The sequence below is a fragment of the Trifolium pratense genome, linkage group LG2 (assembly GCF_020283565.1).
Source record: "Trifolium pratense cultivar HEN17-A07 linkage group LG2, ARS_RC_1.1, whole genome shotgun sequence".
In the NCBI taxonomy this organism is placed as follows: domain Eukaryota; kingdom Viridiplantae; phylum Streptophyta; class Magnoliopsida; order Fabales; family Fabaceae; genus Trifolium; species Trifolium pratense.
In genome coordinates, this window is record NC_060060.1 from 13,722,800 (window position 1) to 13,734,749 (window position 11,950).

General features: G+C 28.8%; 1 pseudogene; it reads right to left on the reverse strand.

Moving 5' to 3' along the window:
* Nucleotides 1-742: 742 nt before the first annotated feature.
* Nucleotides 743-1,843, reverse strand: LOC123905629 (annotated as a pseudogene).
* Nucleotides 1,844-11,950: the final 10,107 nt, after the last annotated feature.

The window sequence follows — 11,950 nt, forward strand, 5'->3', positions numbered from 1 at the left end:
ATTTCTAATTTGTTAAAATTTGTGGAAGAAGTTACACAGTAGTTAGTTATAACTACCTTCAGTTTGTTAGCTTTGTAACTAATTTTTCTGCCTATAATTTTTTCTTATTATAAGAACTTGTATATAAGCAAAAGGTAATTGCCTAGTCAGATTAACGAGTTCACATTCTCTTATACTTTTCATGTTCAATTTTCTCTTCTCTTTATGCATTTTTGCATTTTTAATATGGTATCAGAGCCTCTCGATTAGGGAAGCTTTTCCGCCTTCATCAATGGCGCCGTGCAACAATGTTGGTGCAAATTCATCTGGTTCTCATGATCAATTGCTCGATCAATCTTGTCCTAAGTACTTTATCCATTCACGCAATCGACCTTCATCCGTCACTGTCAAGCCTATTCTCACCTGTTCTAACTATCATTCATGTCTGCTGCGCTCTATGCGTTGATCCTAAAAAGGAGTTGTAAGACAAAACAATTAAATTGGCCATTGGTGATATGTTCGAGAGTCCTCCTGTGAAATTATTGTGATCCAAGTATAAATATTGTAGCAAATTAAATTGGCCATTGATTTCAAAATATTGGTTTTTCTTTTCTACAAATCAGATTGCATCTTCAAATAATGTAGAGTTGGAGGCTGCAAATTTTAACTAATAAAAGATAAACAAATGAACAAGAAATTAAGAGAAAACTGACAGAATCTTATATGATATAAAATTGTTAAATGAACAAAAACATTACAGCAAGTGAAAAATCAATTCTTCAGCAAACAGTTACATATGATCTCATTCTCATATCATAGAACTCTTCAATCATGTAACCAAAAAAAGAACTCTTCAATCTGCATAATATTTCAGGATCTGCCAAATGCATAATCACCTGATAAAATGTGAAACAAATTACATTGTTAGAAAATCCTCTGTTAATATCGCACCCAAGTTGGTAATCAATAATTAAAACAAAATACTCTATAGTAATCAGTAAATATGTGAAGTAGATTTCACAAACCTTAACTACGAGGAGTTCAATTTCTGTGAAAGCTATTTAACTTTACCATCAAAGTTACATAGAGCTTGTCACCCACTCCATCAACAAACCGATAGCATGCATGCCTCCATTTCCTAATAAGAAACAAAGAACCACAAATTCCCCAGAAACCTGCTGCAAATCCAACTCCCATGCCTAGATACAATGATTCTTGTATGGAGTCACCGTCTTCATTCTCCGGAGATGGAGTTGCATTTTTAGGATTTTCTTCTTCTGTGGTACAATTATTAGAGGAGCTCCGCATAGTTTAGGATTCCCAATGTAGCTCGATGCATTAAAAATTTGAAGTTGAGTTCCTATTGGGATTTTTCCGTCAAAATTGCTGTAAGATAAATTCAAATAACCCAAAAAGGTTAAGAGAGACATGCTTTGAGGAATTTCACCATAAAATTTATTATTAGAGAGATCGAGAGACTCCATATTTTTCATGCTTCCAATCATCTTGGGTATTGCTCCAATCAAATTATTGTGAGATAAGTTCAATGTTTGAACTTGAACAAGCCGGAATAATTCTGGTGGCAGTTCTCCAAACAAGTTGTTGACTGAAAGATCAATAGTTCGCCTTTCTGGTTGGACTTCATACACATAATCTTGACATTTTGTAAACAAATCAATTGTAGAACTATACAATGATTCATAATTAAAAGTAATCATTTGAGACAAGTTATAAATGTACTTCGGCATAGATCCTGAAAGTTTGTTATGTGCAAGGTCTAAATGAAAAAAAATAAGGTTGATTGAATAATAGTGGCGGAATAGTCCCTTCAAATTGATTAGCTTTCAATATGACACTTCTAAGTTTTGTGACATGTTGATTGCATAAGCTGTTTGCATAAGCTCAAAAATAAGCTAATCCAAACGGGGCCTATATATAAGATGTTAGCTAATGGGAAAGCATGAAAAATGAAATAGCTCAAAAGAAGTATAGTGGAAGACTTTGAAATTTGAAGTCAGTGATATGAGTGTTACTAGGAAAGATTTAGAATCATATAACGTATCAAAGAAGTAATCCACTTTCTCCACCAAAACCAATTACATGAGAAACAAATAAGTTTCCTTTGAGCTTCCTTTTTGCTTTTGGCTCCAAATTTCCAAATTTCCAATCCTTAAGTTGATAAAGTTGAAGTTACTTTTCCATGTGGTCACATTTTACCATATTACTTTATAGTTCTATGCACATTGACAGCAATTCTTGAAAGTTAATGGATTGGAAACTTTTCCATTTCTTCATGGACCAAAACCTGTTCAATGAAAAAAGAAGAAAAAAGTGGCAAGGGCTAGCTTAGTACTGTTGGTGAGAAAAAATGAATTATTACCATTCCATTTCCATGGTAAATAACCATGAAAAAATTGTTGAATGAAAACAAAAATTACACAAAGTGAAAAATGAATTCTTCAGCGACATTGACAGTGTACAAGTTGATCTCATAGAATTAGTGATATCACAATCGTTCTGTTTGGAAGATTATATTCACATTTTATAGCTGAGTAGAATTTAACGTAAACCGTTTTCATATTGCCACTGCCATATCTGAATAATTCCTCTTATCATGGATTCAATTAAACGCTTTGCGCGCTATCATATATTGCTTACAGGAAAATGTGCAATGAAACTGTTGATATACTGTGTTCATTCATCTAGGATTGATGTTCTTACACTAAATGTATATTTTTTGTTCTTCTATGTATGCAATCTATGTTCTTCTATGCATTGATAGAATTACCTAGTTCTATATCAGCTATCCTCTCTGGCACCATTGGCATCCACTATGGCCATGTCTTGATTCACTTCAAGGTTATACATATTTTATACCCTATTTTAATCATCTTGCGATGCACGGGTGTTATGCGGTATTTTATATTATAATGTTGAAAAATCATTCGTATAAATTGAAACAATAAGTATTATGAAAATTATAATAATAACATCAATAAAAACAAAATAATTATAATAATAATAATAATAATAATAATAATAATAAAGTGATGTTCCTTAAAAAAAAAAAAAAAGTGATCTAAATATAAGATAGATATTAAAGATGTGTTTATACATTTCGAAAAGATTACAATGGATCCTATTGCATCTACCAAAATAAGTTGGTAATCCATAAATTGTCATGTCACTATGAAAACGGTTTATGGTCATACTCATACACTGTGGTTAGATTAGTGGTTGCACAACTATCTAGGAATTATATATATCGATGCTTATACATTTAAAAAACTTATTTATACATCAGATTTGAAGTTACTTTGGTATCTTCTTCATTAACATTGATTAGCAATATCTTTAACTCATTCTTCAAAATAACTATGGAAATGACAACATATAATTGACCATGGAAAACAATCGATGTTGAAACATAAGTTTTTATTTATATTATAAATCTCATTGGAGGATTCTGAGTTGGATAAATTACTTTATTATCTCTTACAAAAAAACTACTGTATTATCGAATTTGACATTTATATTAATTTGAAACTTATTGGAGCAAAAATAAACCAACTTAACTCATACTCAAATATCGAATATGATAAAAATCATACAGGACATAACAACCATTAGTAAACTTTATTTTATCTATTTTTTTTACTAACATTAGAAAGTAGTCCTGACAATCGACCAACTCCTTATATTTACAAAGATTGGACAAAAGATTATTAGCAAAAACATTAACCTTTTTGAAAAAAAAACAATAAAATACAAAAAATAATAAAATGAACAAAAAAATGTAAATGAATAATAACCCAAAATAATAATAATAATAATAATTACAATTAGTACCCCACATTAAATGAATGTAAGTGGATGATATGGCTAAATGAAAAGTTTTAATATAGTCAGCAAATAGAAGTATAGAATAGATATAGATGAAAAAACCATAAAAAAAAAGAGAGGAAGTTAAGAGCAATTATGGAATAATTAAAAAACCATAAAAGAAGTTAAGGGCAAAATGGACCAAAAAAATCCAGCCCAAACTCCCTTATCCCCTTTATATAATATACTAGCGGGCGCGCCTGCCTGCCTGTGTCTAACTTATATACCCAAAAAAAAAAGATACGCCTTATGTTATGGTGAGTTTGTTAATAAAAGATTTTTGTTGCTACTAAAAAAAAGCAAGGGTAATGTTGGTATTATGAAAATTCTACCCCAAAACTCATGTATTCTTTTTATATATTATAGTATAGAATAGATATAGATGAAAAAACCATAAAAAAAAAAAAGAGGAAGTTAAGGGTATAGAATAGATATAGATGAAAAAACCATAAAAAAAAAAAGAGAGGAAGTTAAGGGCAATTATGGAATAATTAAAAAACCATAAAGGAAGTTAAGGGCAAAATGGACAAAAAAAAATCCAGCTCAAACTCCCTTATCCCCTTTATATATTGTTATAGAAGTATAGAATAGATATAGATGAAAAAACCATTAAAAAAAAAAAAAAAGAGGAAGTTAAGGGTATAGAATAGATATAGATGAAAAAACCATAAAAAAAAAAAAGAGAGGAAGTTAAGGGCAAATATGGAATAATTAAAAAACCATAAAGGAAGTTAAGGGCAAAATGGACCAAAAAAAATCCAGTCCAAACTCCCTTATCCCCTTTATATAATACTAGCGGGCCAGACAGACGCGTTCCGCGCCTGCCTGTGTCTAACTTATGTAAAAAAAAAAACTTTTATGTTATGAAATTAAAAATCAGAGATTAATAAAGTTTTGCAATTAAAAAATATACCTTATTTAAATTTCTGCAAGAATTGTGATAGTTGGAAGACCTTAATAAGAAAGAACCATTGTGTTATTTGAATTTAAAATTTGAATTTAAATTGAAGGGTAATTTGGACAATATAAAAAATTCAGCCAAAACTCACCTATCCTTTTTATATATTGTTATAGATTAACTTGAATAGCATAACTTTGTGGTATGCGGCGGTTACCATTGGGTGGATGTAGTTTGATAACCAACCAAGTAAATGAGGGTAAAATAGGTATTAAGAAAAATCCAGCCCAAACTAAGGTATCCTTTTTATCTATAACAATAGATAATATAAAGGGGAAGTTAAGGGCAAAATGGACCAAAAAAAATCCAGCCCAAACTCCCTTATCCCCTATATAATATAATATATAATATATATATATATATTGATGACTAGCGGGCCCCGCGCCTGCCTGTGTCTAACTTATGTACCCAAAAAAAAAAGATACGCCTTATGTTATGGTGAGTTTGTTAATAAAAGATTTTTGTTGCTACTAAAAAAAAGCAAGGGTAATGTTGGTATTATGAAAATTCTACCCCAAAACTCATGTATTCTTTTTATATATTATAGTATAGAATAGATATAGATGAAAAAACCATAAAAAAAAACGAGAGGAAGTTAAGGGTATAGAATAGATATAGATGAAAAAACCATAAAAAAAAAAAAAGAGGAAGTTAAGGGTAATTATGGAATAATTAAAAAACCATAAAGGAAGTTAATGGCAAAATGGACAAAAAAAAATCCAGCTCAAACTCCCTTATCCCCTTAATATATTGTTATAGAAGTATAGAATAGATATAGATGAAAAAACCATAAAAAAAAAAAAAGAGGAAGTTAAGGGTATAGAATAGATATAGCAGGACACCCGAACTTCCCTGATGATATTCAACAAAATCTTGAATATTTGCAAACTCATAAAACAATAATTTATAATATATGGAGCTGCTACTTTATTACTAGACAAGTTTATTTATTACTAGACAATTACCCGTGCGATGCACGGGTTTTATGCGTTGTTTTATACTATAACATAAAAAATTATCGCACGGGTTTTATGCGTTGTTTTATACTATAACATAAAAAAATTATTTGTATAGGTAGTAAATCTAAAATTGAAAAATAAGTATTATCAAAATAATAGTAACAATATAGAAGTTATCTAAATGTGATATAGATATTAAATATGTGTTTATACATTTAAAAAAAATTATTTATACACTACATTTGAAGTCATCTTGGTATATTCTTCATTAACATTGGTTAGCAATATTTTAATTCATTCTTTAAAATATCTCTAGAAATACCAACATATAATTGACTATTGAAAAACAATTGATGTTGGAACATAAAAAGTTTTTTTTTATTATAAATTTCATTGGAGGATTCTGAGTTGGATAAACTACTTCATTATCAAATCGGTCATTTATATTTATTTGAAACATATTGAGGCAAAGATAAACCAACTTAACCGCGTACTCAAAACTAAATATGATAAAAATCATGAACAGCATACAAACCATCAGTAAATTTTATTTTATCTATTTTTTTTATTAACACTTCAAATTGATTTTTATTTGGATCAACCAAAAGAATGTGACGATGAATTTGCGTACCAAAATCATCAGTAAATAGTCTTGACAATCGACCAACTAATTATATACACAAAGATTGAACAAAAGATTATTAGCAAAAGCATTACCTATTATGAACCAAAAATAATAAAATACACAAAATAATAAAATGAAGAAAAAAAATTAAAATGAATAGTAACCCAAAAGAATAATAATAATAATAATAATAATAATAATAATAAAAAAAAATAATAATAATAACATTTAGTACCACACATTAAATGAATGTAAGTGGGTGATATGGCTAAATGAAAGGTTTTCATTGGTTTAAGTGGGTGATGTGGATTAGGGTTTAGATAGTCAATTGGACAACTATCTATGATTTATATATAGAGAGCTGACAAAAATAAAACAATAATTTATAATATATGGAGCTGCTAATTTAAACACACTTAAAAACATAAAAGTGCATAACTTAAAAGTAAAATAAAAAATAAAGGTATAAATTAGCAATGCACACATTTACAATTGAATAAAAATACTCATATTTTTAATTTTAGATAAAGAATGGTTTTGTAATTTAATTTTAAATTAAACCTAGTATTAACTTTTTTTTTCTTTCTAGAAAAGGATAAAGCGCAATGATTTTTTGTTTCACAATACTTTGTTTTGATCACTGAGAGAAAAAAATTATAATTGGACAAATTTTTTTAGGTTGTCCTTTTTGTTTTATAAGGTATTTATTTTGTACTTCATTTGTCCCAAATTTTTGATATTTTAAAGTTTTGCATATGAATTAAGAAAATAATAAATATTAATAAATTATTTTTATCCATACCTAGAGAAATATTTATTTAATGGATAATTTTATTTTTGTAACAGCATAAAAGACAAAACATCATTAATTGTAACTTAGTTTATTAAGAGAATCAAAATTTTGGGACAAAAATTAAAGACTAAAATGCCCAAAGTTTTGGGAGAGAGAGTATCTATTTATTTGTATTTGAATTGTATACATTTATAATTATTTTGGCGTAAATTAGTAAAGCATGTGCACATCATTGGATTAAATTTACCAATCTAACCCTCATTTTTTCAGTTTTAAATAATAAATATTGAGGTTATTTTTGTCAAATTGAAATGTTCTTTGCTAATAATAACAATCTCGTGTGTAGGTGTCACTTTATAAACTAAACTCTTACCTTTGCGATGCACGGGTCTTATGCACTATTTTATACTATAACGTCAAAAAATTATTTGTATAAGTAGTAAATTTAAAATTTAAACAATATGTATTATCAAAATAATAGTAACAATAGAAGTTATCTAAATGTGATATAGATGTTAAATATGTGTTTATATATTTAAAAAAATTATTTATACATCACATTTGAAGTTACTTTGGTATTTTTTCGTTAACATTGGTTAGCGATTTCTTTAACTCATTCTTTAAAATAACTCTGGAAATCACAACATATAATTAATCATGGAAAACAATTGATGTTGAGACATAATTTTTTTTTTTTAATATTATAAATCTCATTGGAGAATTCTTAGTTGGATAAACTACTTCATTATCGAATTTGTCATTTATATTAATTTGAAACTTATTATAAATCAACTTAACTCATACTCAAAATCGAATATGATAAAAATCACGAGGGCATACCAATCATTAGTAATTTTATTTTATCTAAATTTTTTATTCTAACATTGAGAAGTAGTCCTAACAATCGACAATTCCTTATATACACATAGATTGGACAAAACATTATTAGCAACAACATTAACTATTTTGAACAAAAAAACAATTAAATACACAAAATAATAAAATGAACAAAAAAATTAAAATGAATAATAACCCAAAACAACAACAACAACAACAATAATAATAATTACTTTTGTCAAAAAAAATATAAATAATTACAATTAGTATCACACATTAAACAGATGTAAGTGAATGATGTGACTAAATGAAAAATTTTTATTGGTTTATGGATTAGAGTTTAGATAGATAATTGGACAACTATATATATATATATATATATATATATACTAGTCCCACACTCGTGCGATGCACGGGTGTTATGTGGTATTTTATATTATAATGTTGAAAAATCATTCGTATAAATTGAAACAATAAGTATTATGAAAATTATAATAATAATATCAACAACAACAAAATATTAATAATAAAAAAAAGTAATGTAAATATAAGATAGATATTAAAGATGTGTTTATACATTTCTAAATGAGTACAATGGATCATATTGCATCTACCAAAAATATACAATTGACGTCAATGTACGCTATATAAATATTTTTTCTGATTCTTCATAATATATGATATTTAATTAACTTACTCCAAATCTTCTAAAGTTAAGTCCATTAGCTTTTAAATATTTTCATCTTTAGTTTCTCTTTGATATCACTTCTTTCAATCACATGCCCAATAACATCTAAAAAATTAAAATAGAGACATATTATTTAGATTAAAATATCAATCTAATAATCATTACCAACTACTTTTTTTTCTTTAGTTGAATTCAAAATATCTTGGAATGGCATAAAATCAAAATGGTTCAATGGAATGTGTGGAGCATCGATCTTGGTAAATGTAGTAGTAAACATGCAATTCAGTTTATACTTATGTGATGTAATTTTGTACTTATCACTTCCTCCAACTAATATATTTTCAACCTTATATGTTGATCATTCTCCAACTATTTTTTTTATCTTTGACACCAAACTCTTTCCCATAGTAGCAAGAATCTTATCGCATTGGATGATCAAAGTAAAAAAAAGGGAAAACGTCAATAATAAAAAAAATCAATAGAGATTTTGTGAAAATGTGAGAAGTATATCAAGATAGTTCATCACTTTTTCATCAACAAACATATTCATAGACGTAACCTCAGTTGGTTTGTATTTGTTTGTTGCATTCCACACATGAACTATTCGAACTTTCAACTTTAGATTTGCTTTTCCAGCTACTACAACGGACATAGGAGTGTAGATAGGGGCCATGGTTTGAAAGATTTTTTTTTTTTTTAACTAAAAACTAAACTCAATAGAAATGTATGCATGGCTAAAGAAGTAATTGTTATGCTACTTATATATACATATATGTATGTATATGATAACAACCGATCAAAGAGAATGAGTGGGGGACCATCGAAATTGAATGAAATATGATAATAATAATGGTTATACATTCCAATTCCAATCTCATAACATATAACTCTTTGCATAACCTTATCAAAATATTTATCATGTGTGAAAGGTGAAGAAATGCTTAGAAGGATCGACACATTTATATATGAACCAATTAACTATGCAAAGGTTGTGAACTGTTGAATATAATTATTAGGGGAAATGAAGAGAAATCACGAGAAAGTGAGAGTTACATGATTGTGTGACCTTATGCATCATATCATATGGATAGCCAAGGGTCAAGCATAATTGTTTTTAGATTTTATCCTCTTGTACGTGTAAACAATATATTATTTTGATTAGTATATTGGATATTGGAGATGTATAATTCTTTATTATTTATTATGGTATATGAATGAAGAGTAGATAGAGATGACAATAGTATAAAAAAAAAATATAGATGACAATGATATAATATAAGGAAGTGATGTGACATTATTGAGTGATTTAATTGGATGTAAGTGGTTGACGTGGATTACGGTTGAGATGAGTAATAGGAGAACTATCTAAGATTTATATTTTAATGCATTAACTATGGAACATGCATGATGTAAATGGATGGATTTTTTTTTGCAACCAATGGAATATATGGTGAGTAAGTTGTAAAGTGTGGTTCTTTAGTATAAGTTTCTCATGTTTTAATGTGGACAATATGAAAAGTCATCTATATAAATGTAGGTATATGAAAAGTAGATAGAGTCTAGATATAATAATGATGTAAAGAGAAGTGATGTGACATTGTAAGTGGCTGACTTGGTTAAATGGAAAAAATTCATTGGTTTAAGTGGATTAGAGTTTACATAGATAGTAGAAGAACTATCTAGGAATTATATATATAGAAAAGAAATGATAGATAAAGATGACAATAATGTAAGGAGAAGTGATGTGGCATTTTAAGTGGTTGACATGGCTAAATCAAAAAAATTCATTGGTTTAAATAGATTAGGTAATGATATAATATAAGGAAGTGATGTGACATTATTGAGTGATTTAATTGGATGTAAGTGGCTGACGTGGATTACGGTTGAGATGAGTAGTAGGAGAACTATCTAAGATTTATATTTTAATGCATTAACTATGGAACATGCATGATGTAAATGGATGGATTTTTTTTGCAACCATTGGAATATATGGTGAGTAAGTAGTAAAGTGTGGTTCTTTAGTATAAGTTTCTCATGTTTTAATGTGGACAATATGAAAAGTCATCTATATAAATGTAGGTGTTGGACATAAATTTGGTATTTATCAATTAAATATAATTGGTGGGTCCAATATTTATTTTGGAAGCTATATTATCAAAACAAAACTTTCAAAGTTGGTGTCGAGAACTCCCTAGGTCGAAGCAGAAAAGCGTTTCGAGAGCTGTAGAGGATGCGTATAGTTTTGGTTTTACCAGGAGGCTATCGAAGGCGCAAAATCGAATCGAGAGATAGTTGGGCCAAGCCCAAAAAAGAAACAACGAACGGCCCAAAAGATCTTGGCGCGCGCTGAAGGAATGAAAGATGAAAGTGGAGAACGTGGTCGACGTGGCAAATGAAGGAGCGTCCAGATGATCGAGAAACAGTTACCACTTAGTAGTAGTATTTATAGTAGTTTTTCATTCGGAACAAGGGTCACAAAATTTATACAAACATTCTCTCTAAAAATTCTAAGTACTCAGCGATCGAACGAACGGAATTCGAAGGAGAAATGTATGTTTTGTGAACCATCTTTATTTGCAATTGTTTTCATTCAATGCAATGCAATTTGTTTTCCAGTAATTTTTTCTAAGTCTGAATCCAGATACTTGCTTGAGAAACTGCTACTTCGAGGCGATTCGAATTAGTTTCTCTTGTATGCTTTAAAATATTTTAATTCCTAAGTGTTCGTTTCCTTATTCAAACGAACTTTGAAACAGTTTTCTTGAAACGAACAAACACAAAATTGTCCTGAGATTTACTAGTTGATCTCGCGAGTTTAAATACTTAAACTAGCGGTTGTTTACCAAATTCCAACGTAAACAAATTGGCACGCCCAGTGGGACTGGTTTTGTGTTTGTTAAAATTGTGTTTATTTTTATGTTGTGGAATAAAAACTTGTTACTTGCATATAACTGATGATAAGTTAGGTTATGGTTAAAACTACTCAGAGATCTAATCCTAGTAAAACCCCAAATTCTAGTGCGATGAGTAGCGAAGCAAGTTCGAGTGGTGGAGTCGATCCACCTCCACAAAGTTTAGTAACATCTGAGTTGGTGAATGTTCCAATATTCTCCAGTCCAACCATTTCGACTGTGCATGATGTTATTCCAACTTTGCCAATACCAACTATGGCAATTCCGTCCGTGACTGCCGGTCTTGGACGTTCGAAACCACCATCAGGTCAGAGTTT